Source organism: Eurosta solidaginis, chromosome 1, assembly GCF_040869045.1.
Source record: "Eurosta solidaginis isolate ZX-2024a chromosome 1, ASM4086904v1, whole genome shotgun sequence".
NCBI classification, from domain to species: Eukaryota; Metazoa; Arthropoda; class Insecta; order Diptera; family Tephritidae; genus Eurosta; species Eurosta solidaginis.
The window spans coordinates 31,396,765-31,414,727 of record NC_090319.1 but is presented as its reverse complement, the minus strand read 5'-3'; the positions used below and the strand labels follow the sequence as shown (position 1 = coordinate 31,414,727).

At 36.6% G+C, this 17,963-nt stretch overlaps 1 protein-coding gene across 6 annotated transcripts in view; it reads left to right on the top strand.

The window, feature by feature from the left end:
• Mhcl (Myosin heavy chain-like) overlaps positions 1 to 17,963 on the top strand; it is a 373,469-nt gene that overhangs the window by 97,569 nt on the left and 257,937 nt on the right. For 2 of the 6 annotated variants that reach the window (XM_067784401.1, XM_067784391.1), the window contains exon 1: positions 1,476 to 15,743. The exons of the other annotated variants lie outside the window; for them this stretch is intronic. The gene's annotated coding sequence lies outside the window, so the exon portion shown is untranslated. Of the gene's footprint in view, positions 1 to 1,475; positions 15,744 to 17,963 lie in introns of those variants that run through there. 6 annotated transcript variants of the gene reach the window in all.

Sequence of the window (17,963 nt, the reverse complement as noted above, 5' to 3'; positions counted from 1 at the left end):
TGAGTCGCGACCGAAGTACTTTCGCCTAGTTCTCGCAAAAGCTGGGCAATGAAGCATAAAGGGATTTGGTGATTCCACTTCATCATCCTCCATACAGCTGGAGCAGAATGGAGTTTCCAGTATATTGAGACGTACCATATGGATACCCATTGGACAGTGCCCTGTCAAAACCCCAATGACCATTGATAGGTGAGCCTTAGAGAACCCAATTCAGCAGACCTCCTGCCATCTACTTTCGGGCAGAAAGATCTTGCTACCCTGCAAGACGTAGTGTCCGCCCAAAGTTTGCTGAGCTGACTCGAGGCCAAGCTTTGGAGGAGCCAACCACAGCCAGGTGGCCAGCGGAATCCCGAAATCCCTACTGCCATCTTCATCCGGTTCAGTTGTACCGATGCAGGCTAAGAGATCTGCTTCACAATTCAGTTACCCGGGATATCACTATGGTCCAGGACCCAGATAATCTTAATTGTAAAATAATTCGATGCAATCGCAAGCGAGGTCAGGCACTCCCAGACCACCCTCGATCGCACTGTAGTTGAGCTCTAGGCCTTTATAGCCGCTTGGCTATCAGAGTAGATGTTAAGTTCCCTAACCGTTGTAGCACTGGATACCATTTCATCCACCGCATCCTTAATCGCAGCAACTTCCGCTTGGAATACACTGCAGTGATCAGCCAACGTAAACTTGCGGCTAACATTTAGCTCTTGATAAAAGATCACCCACCAACAACAACAAACAAGTTAACCAGTCCCATGCCCCAGATAATTCCTCTTCCCTACCCCTCTCTCGGGGGAATGACTGGGGTGAAGGTTGTATAGGGAGCAGTTATCGGCATACAATAGTCCGTCCTGTCCGGGATAAAGTCGAAACTGGTAAGAAGGCTAGAGTGTCCGCAGTCAGAAAGCCCATAGCCCACATCACACCCCCAAAGCCTTCGGGGAGAAACCTTATCCGTACAACAACAACAACAACCACAACACCGGGCCGCGGCCGCCTTTCCCGCGATATCTACTGGATATATGTTCAGCATGACGTTCAGTGTCAAGGTACATAGGTGTTGCTCTGAGAGCGCCACTGAAACCAATCAGCGCCGTCCGTTGCACTGACATTAACATTTTGCTCGCCGTGTCCAGTGCTTTCCACAAGACCAGCATCCCATAGAGCAGACTTGGTTTGACCACCATCTCATAAAGCCAGTGTACTACTCCTGGCGAGAGTCCCCATATCTTTCCGATAGCCCCTCTGCAGCAGTACAAGGCTACCGCGGCCTTCCTGGCTTACGGCTTGCTAAACTTCCAAATTTTCTTCTTCTAAATGTGGGTGGTGCCACGCCTATATTCCAAAATAATTTTTGAATCCTCTCATTTTTCTATTTTTCTAAATTTTTGATATCGAAAAAGTGGGCGTGGTTATCGTCTCGTCCCATTTCGATCACTTTCAATACCAATCTAGTCTGGGTCCGGCCCGTATAATTTGCTGAAGATATTTCAATATTTACTCAAGCTGTCGTGTTAACGGAGGGACAGACGGACATGGTTTAATAAATTTTTTTTTCCGAAACTGATGATTTCGATAAATGGAAGTCTATATTTATCTCGATTCCTTTATACATGTACCATGATGTAATAACGACAAGGTGGTCTATGTAGTGACAGCTCATTTTGAAAGCTCCCAATTAATACGAATGATGAGAGAAAGGGGAAGAACAGAATAGGCCGCTTTGTGAAACAGTATTAAATCGAGTACTTTTTATAGCAAAGCACTTAATCCAAAATAGTAACGAAACTAATATCTTGTCGTTTGCTTATAAAAATAAAAAGTGAATATAGGTCACTGCGACTGCCGCCATATATAGGCTTGTTTACCATAACGATATTGTGGAAGCCAGCTCAAAGTACTTTAGAAACAATTGTTTTCTTTTTTTACTTAACGGATTGGTTCTCGCGGTAAATGAAGACAATACGAAGTACTTGCTGTCACCCAAGAAAGAATCTGCCCATTTGCACCTTGACAGCCACGTTACTGTTGACGGGTATAATTTCGACACTGTAAAGGATTTCGTCTATTTTGAAACCAGCATTAACAGAAAAAACAATGTCAGATTAGAAATCAATCGGAAAATGCCTCAGCAAACAAGTGCTACTTTGAACTGAGTAGGCAACTGAAAAGTAAAGTCCTATCCCGACGAACAAAAATCACTCTGTACAAGTCACTCTTGGAGTGTTGAGAGAAGTTTTCCGGAAGGTTTATAGTCGGGCACGTGATGCCGACGGCGAGTGTCGAAGGATAATCCAGCGGGATAGGGGGTTAGAATATACCCGCGGTAGGTATGCCTGTCGTATGAGGCGACTAAAATACCAAATAGATTCAAGGGGTTGTGTAGCACAACCCTTTCAAGGGGTTGCCAGCGTAATATATAGCTTCTCCAAACCCAATTGTCAACCTCACCTATACGTGGTGAATCCTGTTTCATTAACAGCCCAGGCTCTGGCGACCCCGAACTCCTCATAGATCTAGGGGATGGGAGGGCGGAATGGCCTAGAAGGTCCCATGTGCTCATAACAAATCGTTCCCGAGGTGGTACTGGAACGTACCGGATCTGCATCCGGCAAAGGACCAGCAACTCCATAACACTCCCCAAGGCCTTCGGGGAGCGTCCTTATCGCTACAACATCGAAAGAGGTATAGTGATGACTTGTATGAGCTTTAACACTTTTTAGTTTTGAGCTGCATAGGCAACTGCTACATAAAAACACATTGAAGTTAATTAAAGAATTATTAAAGGGTGCGATGGAAGCAGCATCATGCGATGTTTATTGCAGTGTGCATGAAAGAAATTGTTCTGGTGCAGATAGTGTGATTCATGGCTCTATTTGAATGTTTCGCTATAATGAGGTGAAATGTGTACATTGTTCTTGAATGTTGTGTTAATCTGCGCCGCCAAACATCAGACATATAAAATAACGCAGCCAGATCGACCATGTCGCGACACGCGGAAGGCACATGCTTTAATTCTTTTTGATATGCGCAGGATTCGAGAATCAATATCAAAACGGGTCACTATCTCATCATAGCCAAAGTCATCCCTTGCTATTGAGCTGCAAAACGTGCATCCTGAAACAGCAGTTAAGCAGAAACATAAAATAGTTGAAACATGTATTAGAATTATTGTTAGAAAACATCTTGCCATTATTTTCGACGGAAATAATAAAATTCAAACAATTTCGTTTAATATAAAATGTTTTATATAAAAAATTTTACGCATTTGAGTTATATAAGTCAACTCAAAATAGAATTGGAGAAAAAAGTGATGTCTTCGCATACTTTTCCAGGAAAATTGATTTGAATGGTTTTTACTACAATTTTTCCTCTGAATGAAAAAGTAGTTTCGCAAAGAGGCAAATTGAGTTTCAGAGTGGGAGTTCAAGATGGCGGATTAGAAAGAGAAGTTGCCAACGTCAGTCACCTTGTAATTGCCCCATGTACATGTACAACCAACCGTTATCCAATCAATGTTATACAAGTACAGCTGGGTATAAAAAGCAAAAAAAAAAAAAAAAAAAAAAAAAATAAATGTAAGGCGCGATAACCTCCGAAGAGATTTTAGGCCGAGCTTCTTTTGTTTCCTACAAATTGGTGCGACGGGACCTAATTGTTTTATGCCGGCTCCGAAAGGCATTTGCAAGACAGATGAGTTTTCACGGAGAGTTTTTCATGGCAGAAATATACTCGGAGTGCTTGCCAAGCGAGCGGCCCGCTTAGAAAAACTTTTTCATTATTGAAAGATCTTCTAAAAGTTTAATTTTGCTTTACGCGGGATCTTCGGTGTGGTAGGCAGAGCATGGTACCATCACACGGCGGCGGCCAGCGCCGGAATTGCATACGCAAGAGTGCGAATGTGTATTTTTTTACTTGCATAGATATATTTCGCATATATGTATAGGCCTGATTACATTCACGACGGCCGCAACAAAGCGGGCATCTGTCAAATTATTTTTACACATGTTTTTATGAGGATCGTTATTTTAAGCGCAGCACAGCATCACGACAATCAATTACGAATGCCGTCGTAGCCAGATTAAACCTAAATATATTTTTGTATAGCGATAGAGAGTGGCGTCCTTTTAATTTTTTCGATAAAAACTAAAGGAGAAGTAAACTACAGATAATATAAGCAGAAATAATTCTTTCGGGCCTTTTTAAACATAGGTAATGAATAATTTGCTCCAAATTTTTGCGCTACCGTTGGTTATAATTTATACTTGTGGCTAACGCATCCAAAGTAATCAAGAAGCTGATGCTTCGGTCAAGCTTTGCTTTTTGTGGTTGTAGTCTGTGGCCGCCGTGTTTATTGTAACCAGACCCTATGTTGCACGACAGTGCTCAAGCTCTACTCGATCATACGCTCTGGACAACTTGAGCAACCATGGCAGAATCAAACAAGGCGGCAACACGGTGACATACATATGTACGAACATAACTAAAAATTCCATGTGCCTTGTTTTTGTAAATCGATGGACTAATGTCAAAATCGTACTGCGCCGGAAGTTGAAGTGTTAAATCATATAAAAAAAGTACCAATCAGCTGATTTCCGGCAGTCACCTGTTTCTAGTTCCGCCATGTGAAAACGTTCAGCATAACTTTCCGTTTAATCGTTAACCACGTGTCTACAATTTAGTAATCTTCGGGAAAGCGAAGAATACTAACTGAAGAACTGACGTATCTCATACAAAAAACGCGTGAGTATCAAGTAGTCGCAAAGTCGAACCGATTTTGCTGTGACTGCTTCGCATGCGAATTCCTTTGAGCTTTCTTTCGGCATGCATTAATCACGTCATCACATCACGCTATTTTGCTCACAGCAGTCCAACAATATACATAAGTTGCTGCACATAAGAGAAACTAACATCCTTATGGAAGGCTTCTCTCGAAAAACTCTGTGTACCAAAAGTCTTTCGCCATAGAAACGAGGACAATGAAACATTGTGTTTTGTGGTTTCTAATTCGGTGGAACAGTGTGTACAGGAAGGACCCTCCTCTATTCTGCTCTTATGCAGATACTCCTTAAAACCGCCGTGCCCACTCAATGTTGTTGTTGTTGTAGTGATAAGGATTCCCCGAAGGCCTTGGGGAGTGTTATCGATGTTGATGGTCCTTTGCTGGATGCAGGTACTAGCTCGACTCAATAGCTGCGTGAGGTGGTAGTTTAGTTGGCCGTGCTTCCGCTCGTACCATTCTACTTTATTTCGAGCTAACATTAATGTACAGCGCCCTTTTCTCGATTCTTCCCACCGTTCTTGCCACCTAACTATTGTTCGTGACCTTGCGCTTTACTTGACATCTTCAGATGGTCGGCCTACTCCAATGCCATACAGATCGGTCATTCGACTAGACAGTAGTTCTGTGTAGGCTGTTAGAATATCTTTTTGGTGGATAGTTTTAAATCGGTGTCATACTGGTGACTCATATAATACAATCGAGCTGGTTACATTCGATAATAGCTGATGAGTAGCTTCGTCTGGACCGCAGACATTATGCACGTTAGGGCTGCACTATCTGCAGAAACTTTCTCTTCCACCGTCCTGGAGGGCTCCTTAAAAGTTAGTTTTGTTTAAATGTTTACTCCTAAATATTTCAAAAAAGGCTTTGAATTTATTTGATAATCTCCTATGCTTAGGACTGACTCATTCACAGTACGCTTTGTGCTCACCAAAACCACTTCTGTCTTATTCCTAGCCAATTCAAAGCCTCATGTTCGTCAGCCATTCCTTTATACTTCCTATGTCGTCATTATATAATGCTTGGAGCAGATCCCATTTCTTGGTCACAACTACTACGACAAGATCATACCATAGCGTAGGCCCTAGAACAGATCCCGGATGGGCACCGCCCGTGTTGCTGTGCTTTCTTGGTCCCTCAACCGCATCAAAGAGGAGTACTCTGTCGCTAAAATAGCTACCAATTATTTTGAGCAGGTAAGCAGGTGTGTCACAGTTTCGTAGCGCTGTTATTATCTGCATCCAGTTCGCGTATTAACAGCATTTCTAATATCCAAAGTAAATCAGTGCATTGACCTTCAGTTATGGCTTCATGTGGCTATATTACCAACTGTTTGTATTGCATCTATCGTGGAACTTGATTTACGAAAGCCAAACTGACTGTTTGACAAGCCAACTGAGCTTTCCAGGGTCTGCTGCAGATGCTCACTAATAATACGCTCGAGAATATTTCATATAGAATCCAGCATACCATGTGTGAACTTCGCTGGCTTCTTATTGGTAACAACCCATATGATTTTATAATCGGCTTATTATCGATAGAACAATTGTCGTCGACAGTGAGGATTGTGCTGCCAGCAGAGGGAGTTATGAGGCAGCTAATCACTTGGCTCTCCTTAGTTTTTTTGTTAGCTGGTGCGTAGAAAAAAAAACCTAATTTGCTTTTTTATACCTTTCATGAAAATGAAATGGTATATTAACTTTGTCACGAATCTCAAAATTGTATGTTCTTAAAGGAAAATAGATAGGCCCACCAATAAGTATACCGAAATGATCACGATGAAGTGCTGAGTTGATTAAGCCATGCCCGTCTGTTTGTTTATATGGAAACTAGTCCCTCAATGAGATATCTTGATAAAATTTGGTGAGCGGGTATATTTAGGTGTCCGATTAAACATTTGTCGGAGCCGGTCGGATCAGACCACTATAGCATACATATATCCCCCATACAACAGATTTTTCAGAAAAGAGGATTTTTATCATATCTTCCTCAATTTATCAGATTGAAGCTTCAAATTTCACCAAATGCATATATGTATATAGCATATATTGTTGTCTGAAAATATCAGAGATCGGTCCTATATATGGTATTGTAACGAATTTAGTGAAACTATTGAATAAATAACTCCAATATTCAATAATGCAAAATGGTCTTTATTGAGAGTACTTCACAATAACTCTACTTCACAACTAATTGCGTGGTTAAATCAAACTGTTTAGTCATGCCTCAACTTGCGCTGCTTTTATACTCTCGGCTTCCTCGTTCACCCATTTCTCCTAAGGTCTAGTAATTTCGTGTACTTCATGCTTGGTTACCAGCCATATACATGTATATTTGTAGTTATTGCCATATGCGTGTGTATATGTGACATGCGGGGCGACCCCGATTAGGAGAATTTTCTTCTAATTGAAAAACCTTATTTCTAAAATTTTGATGTTGCTTTGCCCGGGGTGTGAACCCAGACCATACGGTGTGGTAGGCGATGCACGCTACCATCACACCACGGTGGCCGCCAGTATAGCTTAGTGATACTAATATTCGTCACAGTATGTATCCCATGCAACCGATTGTTCGGATAAGAAACTTTTCGTAATTTCTGCCTCATTTTAAAAGCTGGAACCTTCAAAGTTCACCACAGTCGAAGATAGCCCCATCCTTACTTGTTTTCATTTGTTTACATGGTTAAAAACCAATAAAAAACCAGTAAAGCCTAGCAAGCTTTGTGTACGTCTAATTTTATTTCTCTTTACTGCCACTTAACAGTTATAATCATAATAAATCAGTTTAATATGTACAAATCTACATGAGACTTCTGCACAAGCTCCAAAACTTTATACAAGAAAAATCCCTTTAAAAGTTCATTAAATATTTGTTTGAAGGCTTGGCATGACGAATTCTTTCGTTTCGTTCGTTTTTGCTGCTGTCCTAATAGCTCTATTATTAATTAAACTATGAGCAAGAGAATATTTACACATTACTTATATGTAATGCGATAGAGTCATCAATACTGACAAAATAAATTAAGTGATTGCATAAGCAAACGCAGCAGGTAATCAATTCTTTTTTTGTTTATGTAAAGGTGTGGTCACACGCACACCCATGAATTGTTATTTAAACAACATTTGCTGTGGGTTCTATAAATTCAACGCGATCATATCGAGAATTTTCTCTATTTTTTATTGATTCCAACGAGTTTCTTATCAATTTATCGATTTTATTCAATAGCTTTGATTATTTTCCATCTCCTTTTATACATTTAATAAAATTGTTTACACATTGTTATCGTTTTTTCTTGATTTAACTACTTTTTGATTTGAAAACGTCTTGGCTCACGGTTTGGGGGCATTCTGAATGCAATCGTGAGGTGTAAACGTAAGCGTAAGCGTGGTCTTTGTTTGATTGTTTCATATAAATTAAAGTCGTTGAACATGTACACAATTTGTGTGTACGAAAGTGCACGCAGAGATGTATACACTGCTATATTGTTGGAAATAAATAGAGATAAAATGACTAGTATGATACCCAATGTGTTTACAAAAACAAAGCTTTTGGGTCAAGTTGAAATATGTTTATTTTTAGGGTTTTATTGGTTGTAACATCTTTGTACATTATTTGGTTGTTAAAAAAAAATAAACTAAAATATAAAATCAAATAAAATAAAACAAAAATAAAGTGAAATAAAAAATAAATAAATAAAATAAAATAAAGTGAAATAGAAAAAAAAGCAAAAGAAATAAATAAAATAAAATATAAAATGAAATGTAATAAAGTACAATCAAATCAAAGAAAGTAAAATAAAAGAAAAGAAAATGAAATAAAAAATCGAATGCAATGAAATAAAATAAAAAAAGAAAAAATTAATTAAATTAATGATTCAAGGTTCGATTCGAGCTCAAGGACAGAACAATAATTTTTTTCCAATGATAATTATTGTTCTTTTTTTAATTTTTCTAAATTTGAAGAATTGTATTTTGTTTTTGGAATAGTAAGTAGAAAATTTTTCAGACAACCTGCCATAGCTGCGCAGATAGATCCATTTCGAAGGGTGCTAAGCCTTCATCATCAGTACGCTTAGGCAAATTTAGAAAAATTAAAAAATAACAATAATTATCATTAGATAAAAACAAAAACAATTGTTAATTAAATTAAATGAAATAAAGTAAAATAAAAATAAATGAAAAAAATAAAATAAAGTAATGTAAGACAAAATAAAATAAAATAAACTAAAGTTGAATAAAATAAAATAAAATAAAATAAATTAAAATAAAATAAAATAAAATCAAGCACAAAATCAACTAAAAAAATAAAATAAAATAAAAAAGACTAAAATAAAAAAGTTATATTAAATGAAATAAAGTAAAAAAAAAAATAAATGAAATAAAATAAAATAAAAAAAAAAACAAAGTGCAATTAAATACAATCCAGCATAAAATAAACTACAAAAAGTAAAATAAATAAAAATAATATAAAGTTAAGTAAAACAAAACATAAAATAAAGTAATGTAAAATAAAAGAAAATTAAATTAAAGTTTTAAAAATTAGAAAATTAATTGCATTTATGCAATACAATAAAATGAAATAAAAAAAATAAATAAAATAAAATAAAATAAAATAAAATAAATAAAATAAAATAAAAAAAATAAATAAAATAAAAAAATAAAAATAAAATAAAAGAAGATAATATACAAAAAGAAATGGAATGAAATAAAGTAATATAAAATAAAAAAGATAAAATACTTACTTTAAATCAAACCACGTAAAACAAAATAAAATATGCAAAAAAAAATATAAACTTTAAAGAAAAAGAAATAAAATTAAATCAAACTAAATCAAATTAAATCGATTTTCAATCGACGAGTTATCGGTTTGCTAACGAATAGTAATCGGTTATCAAAAGGTGAATTGCAAGGAATATTCGTTAGCAACTTCCCTAGACATTGAGGGCGCTTTCAACAACGTGCAGATGGATGCCATCTGCAAGGCTCTTACACGATATGGAACCGAAAGCTCTATAGTTGTATGGATCGATTCTATGCTTAGGAGTAGGGTCGTCAACGCAACTTTAGGAACTGGTTCTATTGGAAAATGACCCCAAGGCGGGGTGCTATCGCCCCTTCTCTGGATACTGGTGGTCAATGAAATTCTAGAAATCTTTAGGAGAAAAGGAAGAAAAGTAGACACTTACGCCGACGACTTAGTCAATCTGATCACAGGCAAATTCTTGCCAAACAATCAGCGATCTCATGGAAACGGCACTTTGCGACATTTTGCGATGGGCAAGGCAAAATGGGCTGGGGGTAAACACAACAAAAACCGAACTTGTCCTGTTCACGAGAACGACAAAGGTACCATCCTTTAACTTATCGCGGATAAACGGCACAACGTTAAACCTATCTTCGGAAGCCAAATATCTTGTCATAATACTCGATTCCAAATTAAGCTGGAAAAGGAATATTGAGATGCATACTTCACCTGCAAAATGGCTTTTGGACGAAACTAGGGACTGGTACTACATGTCCTTAATGGCATGTACAGTCATTCGACCCATACTAACATATGGAGCTCTGGTCTGGTGGAAGGCGCTAGACAAAAATAGTAATCAACAGAGGGTCGGGAAGGTACAAGGGCTTGCATGCCTGGGAAAGTCAGGCGCCGTGAGCAGCGAACCTAAATGTAATCTTTCAGTTGACGCCTCTACAAGTCTTAGTGCAGGGATTAGCCGCAAGAGGAGCTCTACGACTAGGAGTTTCCAACATGTGGAGATCAGCTAAGCACGGACAAGCGACGATTCTAGACGACATGACGAAGGGACTATTAATCGGAATACTAAATATGACCTAACTGACCTAACACCCAAAACCGACCACATCACAGCCGTTTTGGACTTCCAGGTTCAGAACATACGATATTCTCCAAGGAATGGGAAGAAGGCCTAGACACTGGCAGGGGCATTACTATCAACACTGACGGTTCGAAAATGAAAAAGGGAACCGGATGTACTCAACACATCTACAGTTAAGCCAATTATTCCGACTTCCTGACGCATGCATTGTATTCCAAGACGAGGTCTATGCTATAGATAGAGCGGCAAAGCTGCTCCAAGATAGTGCGGTCTCCAACACCGACGTAACAATCCTTGTTGACAGCTAAGCCGCTTTAAGGGCATTAGAGTCCAACATGATAAAATCAGGCGGAGGTGTAGAGCCTCTCCGGCTTCTATAAGTCATCTCAATGTCTTCCTTTGCTGGGTCCCTGGGCACAGCGGCATTGAAGGGAATGAGCTCGCGGATGAGATGGCTAGGAAAGGTTCCTACTTAGACATAAGTGAGGTGGACAGCTCCGTCCGACCGCCGCTGAGTTATCTCCTAGGGAGAATCGACGAATATGAGAACAGGACAACGGACTTGCTATGGACCAATAGGGTTGACTTCGAAGTCACAAGGTCCTTATGGCTATGCTTGGATAGTAAAGGCACCAGTTTCCTTCTCAAACTGAACAAAGCTGCGATGAGGGTACTTACGGGTGTCGTCACACGTCGCATCGCACCAACGCTCCGACGGTGGCGAATACTAACAAGCACCCTCTGCAGAAGCTGTCAGGATGAGGAGAAAGAGTTGTCGATCTACCAGTTTCTCTGCAGATGTGCGGGGCTTCAAAGATTCAGATTTCTGGACGCACGGTTCTTCGACAGCCTGGCTGAGGTTGGGAAGGTGGACGTCTCGCTTCTACTTGGGTTCATCAGGGAAAGCAAGTGGGTCGTTGAGGACCACTAGTAGGTAATGGTTGTATGGTAGTATGGTAAGGTTATACGAATGTGTCGCCACCCTGGACATACTCAGGGCACTCACAATGGAAGTGTGGGTAATACCCATGCACGCCCTCTTAACTTAACCTAACCTACCAAAGGGTTATCAAAAAACTAGATTTATTATCAAAAAGTTAGGGAAAAGTTATCGATATGTTTCGAGAGGACATCAGTTTGTGTTCAGAAACTAATAGATGTGCTATCGGAATGTTTCCAACTTGTTATCGGCAGGTAACGATTTTGTTACATAAAATAAATCGATTTGTTATCAAAAAGTTATCGATTTATTCTAGGAGTGTTTGCCAATTTTTCATCGGCATGTTATCGATTTCTTATCGGTTTGTTATGAAACATACCTATAAAACATCAATAAGATGACACATGTCACATGTGTAACCCATCCACACAAAGCCGATAAGAAACCAACAGGAAGACGGTCACAATCTAATAAAAAAAAGATAGCAAGCTGATAACAAAACTGAACGATAGTAATTCTCTACAAAACAGCAGAGAACAATTCAGTTTTCTCAAAATTTGAAGGATCTGGCGTTAGATAACTTTTTGCTCCGATATAGTTAGCCCTCGTATCTCTTATACCAATGCGTATACTATGGAATTTTATTAAGCAAAATATTTTGCTTCGATATGGCATCCATCAACAAAGAAAATCTGCTGTGTTACGCCAACACAAAAACACAATTCTCTTTCTGCACCTCAGCAGTTCCCATTATTGCTGGAGTTTGTTGTTGTTGATTCCTACGCACTGCATGCACAGTAGCCAACAACTGCAGCAATATTGATTGAAGCACTGTCTCATTATATGCCAGCTACAATGTAGTGCCATTGAATTATGTACACTGTTCAATATCGTATGGAATTTTATAAACAAAAATTTATACTTCAAAGTTCAAACTTTTGGCTCGTTTTTTTAGTAGCTGGTTGAACTTAGCTTAATCTTAGTTTATTAAACTGTATTCAAAACAGTTTTTCAATCACAGTTAAATGTCGCCTTTGTGGTAGGCTTTTTTGTAGAAGCTCGAGCAGCAAAATGATTGGAAATGCGAAAGTTCCACATGATCGATCAAGCCGGCAAGGCGAGGAACCAAGCGCGGCGCTGTAAATTGTCGAAGATCATGTGCAGGTCTTACGAGCGTAGACTAGTTGCTCTTATCTCTAGGAAAATATGACTGTGGGCTCAAATTCTTTTGCATGAGGAAAACGATGGAGCAGATATAGATCAGCAAGTGGTATTTTCCAAACGGTTTTAGTTATTTTATAACATAGGCCTTGGTTCATGATAAAGTTTTTCAGTTTGGCTTTTGAGGTAACTTTTTTCAACACTGTGGGCTGATTCAGTCAATAAGAGGTTCTCACGAAACTGCTGGTTCAACCCAAGCTTACCCGTACAGAGTACATAACAAATCTAATCGCTTACAACAGAGAACCTAAGAACAACAGTTTTAGGAATCGATGTGAGAGAACTTCTAGCACATTTGAAAAATTTGCAAGCGTATTGGTAGCTGGGTACCTTCGCAATGAATTCCCATTAGAAACGACCTAATCCTCTTAAAGTACACCCAACTTTACGAGACTGGCTTCTGGCCAAAAATTTCTCATCGAAGTAAGCTCCCATTTATGGGCAAAAATATAAAAACCAGCAATCTCCTGCAGACTGCTTGATCTAACCTCGTTTGTTCTAAAGGCTTTGAGATAGATAATAGACTACGAGTTGAAGTCGAAGCCACTCAAGAATATGAGGGGCATTCGAATTTGAGGAAACAGTGTCCTGCGCTGATAGAGTAAACTTCTGAGCGAAATAAAAAACTCTAAAAAGGCAACTATTTATCCATAACTAGTCTATATATTACGGAACTTAGTGTATTTCTTATGTGTGTATGTAGCTGGCATGACCCTTTCAGTATCATTTTCATACTCAACTGAGCAGAGCTCAAAGAGTATATTAATTTTGTTCGCATAACGGTACCCCGTAACGGCATAAACTAATCGAGATAGATATATACTTCTATATATCAATCGAGTCTGAGTGAAAAAAGAAATTCATTTAGCCATGTCCGTCCGTCCGTCTGTCCGTAAACACGACAACTTGAGTAAATTTTTGAGGTATCTTAATGAAATTTGGTATGTAAGTTCCTGCGCACTCATCTCGCTATTTAAAATGAACGAAATCGGACTATAACCACGCCCACTTTTTCGATATCGAAAATTTCGAAAAACCGAAAAAGTGCGATATATCATTACCAAAGACGGATAAAGCGACTAAACTTGGTAGGTTGACCTTATGACGCAGAAAATTAGTAAAATTTTGGAAAATGGGCGTGGCACAGCCCACTTTTAAAATAAGGTAAATTAAAATTTTTGCAAGCTGTAATTTGGCAGTCGTTGAAGATATAATGAAATTTGGCGTTACTCCTGTTACTATATGTGTGATAAGTAAAAATTAGCAAAATCGGGTGACAAACGCCCAATTTAAAAGAAAAAATTTTTAAAGTCAAGCTTTAACAAAAATTGAATATCTTTACAGTATATAAGCAAATTATCTCAAGATTAAACTCCAGTAATGATATGGTGCAACAAAATACAAAAATAAAAGAAAATTTTAAAATGGTCATTTAATTTGTCTAGAATACTTTTAATGCCATTAGTCGAACAAAAATTCACCAATCCTTGTGAAATTTGATAAGAGCATAGATTCTATGACGATAACTGTGAAAATGGGTAAAATCGGTTGAAGCCAAGCCCAGTTTTTATACACAGTCGACCGTCTGTCCTTCCGCTCGGCCGTTAACACGATAACTTGAACAAAAATCGATATATCTGTACTAAACTTAGTTCACGTACTTATTTATCTGAACTCACTTTATCTTGGTATTAAAAATGGGCGAAATCCGACTATGACCACGCATACTTTTTCGATATCGAAAATTTCGATAAATTAAAAAAATGGCATAATTTTATACCAAATACGAAAAAAGGGATGAAACATGGTGATTGGATTAGTTTTTTGACGCAAAATATAACTTTGGAAAAAACTTTGTAAAATGGGTGTGACACCTACCATATTAAGTAGAAGAAAATGGAAGTTCTGCAGGGCGAAATCAAAGCCCTTGGAATCATGGAGGGAATACTGTTCGCGGTATTACATATATAAATAAATTAGCGGTACCCGACAGATGTTGTTCTGGGTCACCCTGGTCCACATTTTGGGCGATATCTCGAAAACGCCTTCACATATACAACTTAGGGCCACTCCCTTTTAAAACCCTCATTAATACCTTTAATGTGATGCCCATATCGTACAAACACATTCTATAGTCACCCCTGGTCCACCTTTATGGCGATTTATCGAAAAGGCGTATACCTATAGAACTATGGCCCACTCCCTTTTACTGTACTCTTTAATACATTCCATTTGATATCCTTGCCATACAAACACATTCCAGGATTACCGTAGGCTCATTTTCCTACATGGTGATTTTCCCATATTTTGTCTCCAAAGCTCTCAGCTGCGTATGTAATGTTCGGTTACACCCGAACTTAGCCTTCCTTCTTTTTTTTTGGTTTAAATTTTAAACAATAACAGTAATTTACAATCTTTGATTTCTACACTTTTGTCTGCTTAAGCCTTGAGTCGCTCACATTTCCATGAACGTTTACTGTATTTGCATTATCTCGCTTTAATTGAATATGATTTACTTTTACACAAAAACTCTCAATATCCACTACTTTATATTGACTTCACATCATAACATTGGAGCGTAACTGCTCTCACTCATATGTATATTTATACACATTTATCCACACTTATATATATATGTGGGGCCCACATTGCTGCTCCACCAACGACACACGATCAGCAACAATCATCAATTGCTCTAAAGTTAGTTTGCATGTGTGTATATGTGGGGAGCCCTTAAGAGCACACTAACACAGTATGAACACTACCGGCATATGTAAGTATGTACTGCTGCTGCCCTCAGCTCCAACTCTACCACATTCAACTGGGAGCAACTCACCTCCGCTGTTTAGTTTGTTTGTTAACTTTGGTATGCACGGTCTGACGGTATCGCAAAGCTGCATGCGATCGCTTCGTACTACACTCAAATGTGTTTTTAGTTTATTTTTGGAGTGCACTAAATTGTAAATTCTTAATTCTTCCTTTAACTTTTTACTATGCGCTTAATGAACTGCAAGGGGCGTGCGTTCGGTTTTTATGCATTGTGTTGTTGTGTTCTGTTTATTTCCATACTCGAAAAGTCGTTCAATCAATTTGTGTACAACAATTTTTGTAATTCATAATGGAATTTTTCTTCATTCCTTTTTTTGGTGGATATTTTTAAAGTGCTAACATGAACATCCCGGTATTTTTTTTTTGCTTCGTAGTGTAAAGGCCATACACCAAGTTGGTTGATATTGTTTTATTTAATTAACAATTAACGAGCCTGTGTTTCTTTTTGTTTTTACTCTAATTGATGTGTTAAAAGTGTTTACTTACAGCTTTTGTAAATTCATGTACCTACTACATTGAAATATGCGTTTGTTGTAAAGACATTTATGAAGCAATTTTTTGGTGTCTGATTGTGATTGCTGCATACATATGTATGTACATATGTCTGTACATATATATATATTTCCACTTACATATATACATACATATTTGCTGGGTTATAAAAGATTTTCGAAGTATTTAGTATGTTCGACTAAGCAGGTTATCCTTTTGTAAAAGACTAACATAGAATTCAAACAACGAATCAGTAGATATTCAATTCAATTCAATTCAATTTATTTAATAATTTGTACAAGTCCGACTATTGTCTCTTAATGTCCATCAACATTTGGAAATAAAACTAGTACGTATATATATATGTTAAAATACGATTACAAAATAATAATAATAAATTACTTAACTATACAAGCTTTTTTTTTTTATAAAGTGAGCTATGACAGCAAAAGAAAGGAGAAGAAAAATTTATATAAATCATACTAGACATGCATTTATGTATTGTATGGATAGATTGACTATATAGATAATTTAATTGTACAATATTAATAAAATTAAGTTGTGGGAAACAGTTATATACTTTTTCCTGCTATTGCAAATATTCAAATAATGCCAATTTAAAGCGTCTACTATTGCGTTAGTTTTTAATTTTATTTGGTAATGAGTTCCAAAGTTTTACAGCACTAACAAAGAATGTTCTAGATGATGTGAGATTTCTATACCATGGAACAATAAGATTGCAAGTTCTGTCTGATCGAGAGAAACTTAGATTTCTAAAAAGATAATCAGGCTGCCCTCATAAAAAAATTATTTATATACTTAAAATAACTTTGAATATAAAAAAGTTAGAAAAAGGGGAAAAAATAAACAAAAAAATTTGAACAATAAATTTAAAAATTACAATTAAAATCTAATTTAAAATTAATAAATGATATATATACTATGTATTAATGAACATATAAAAAATGAACAAATGAATTAAAACTAAAAAATTAAAAGGACACTAAAGAATTTAACCAAAATAACATGAAGTAAATACAGTTATGAAAGAAACTAAAACAGTAAAAAAAATTCAAAAAGAAAATTTGTAAAAAACAATTCAATAAATAATAATTTCGAATATAAAAAAGCAAGAAAAAAGTTGAAAAGGTTAAAACAATAAATTAAAAATAAAATCTTATTTTAAAATTTAGAAATGAAATAAATACATACATACTATATATGTACCAACATACGAACATATATAAAATTATAAATCAAAAAACAAACTTAAACTGGAAAATATAAATCGAAAACTGAAAAATAAAACCATATAACATAAAAAATTAAAAACAACTGTAAAAAAATATTAAAAAATAAAAAAAAAACAATTCAGTAGAGATTTAAAATTACTTTAAATATAAAAAAAAAATTAATAAACAAGTTAGAAGAAATCTGAAAAAAAAATAAACAAATTTGAAAAGTAAAAAAAAAATAAATTAAAAAATTACAAATAAAATCTAGTTTAAAATATAGAAATTAAATCGTACTACAAATGTTAATACATATAAATTACAACATCAATAAAAGAACTAAAATTCAAAAATATAAAAAGAAAATTTTTGTTGTTATATCGGCCTACTGATTTTAAGATCGCGGGTTCGAATCGAGCTCAAGGCCTAACAATAATTTTTTATCATTATTATTGTTATGATAAATTTTTTCTTAATTGAAAAAATTTTTAAATTAGAATAGAAGAAAGAAAAAATTTAGACAACTGCCAAAGCTTGTTGTATAGATCCATTTCGGGAACTGCTAAACTCCTTCATCGGCAACGTTTAGGCGCCGCTGCTATAACCATTCAGCCATCACAGCGGTTT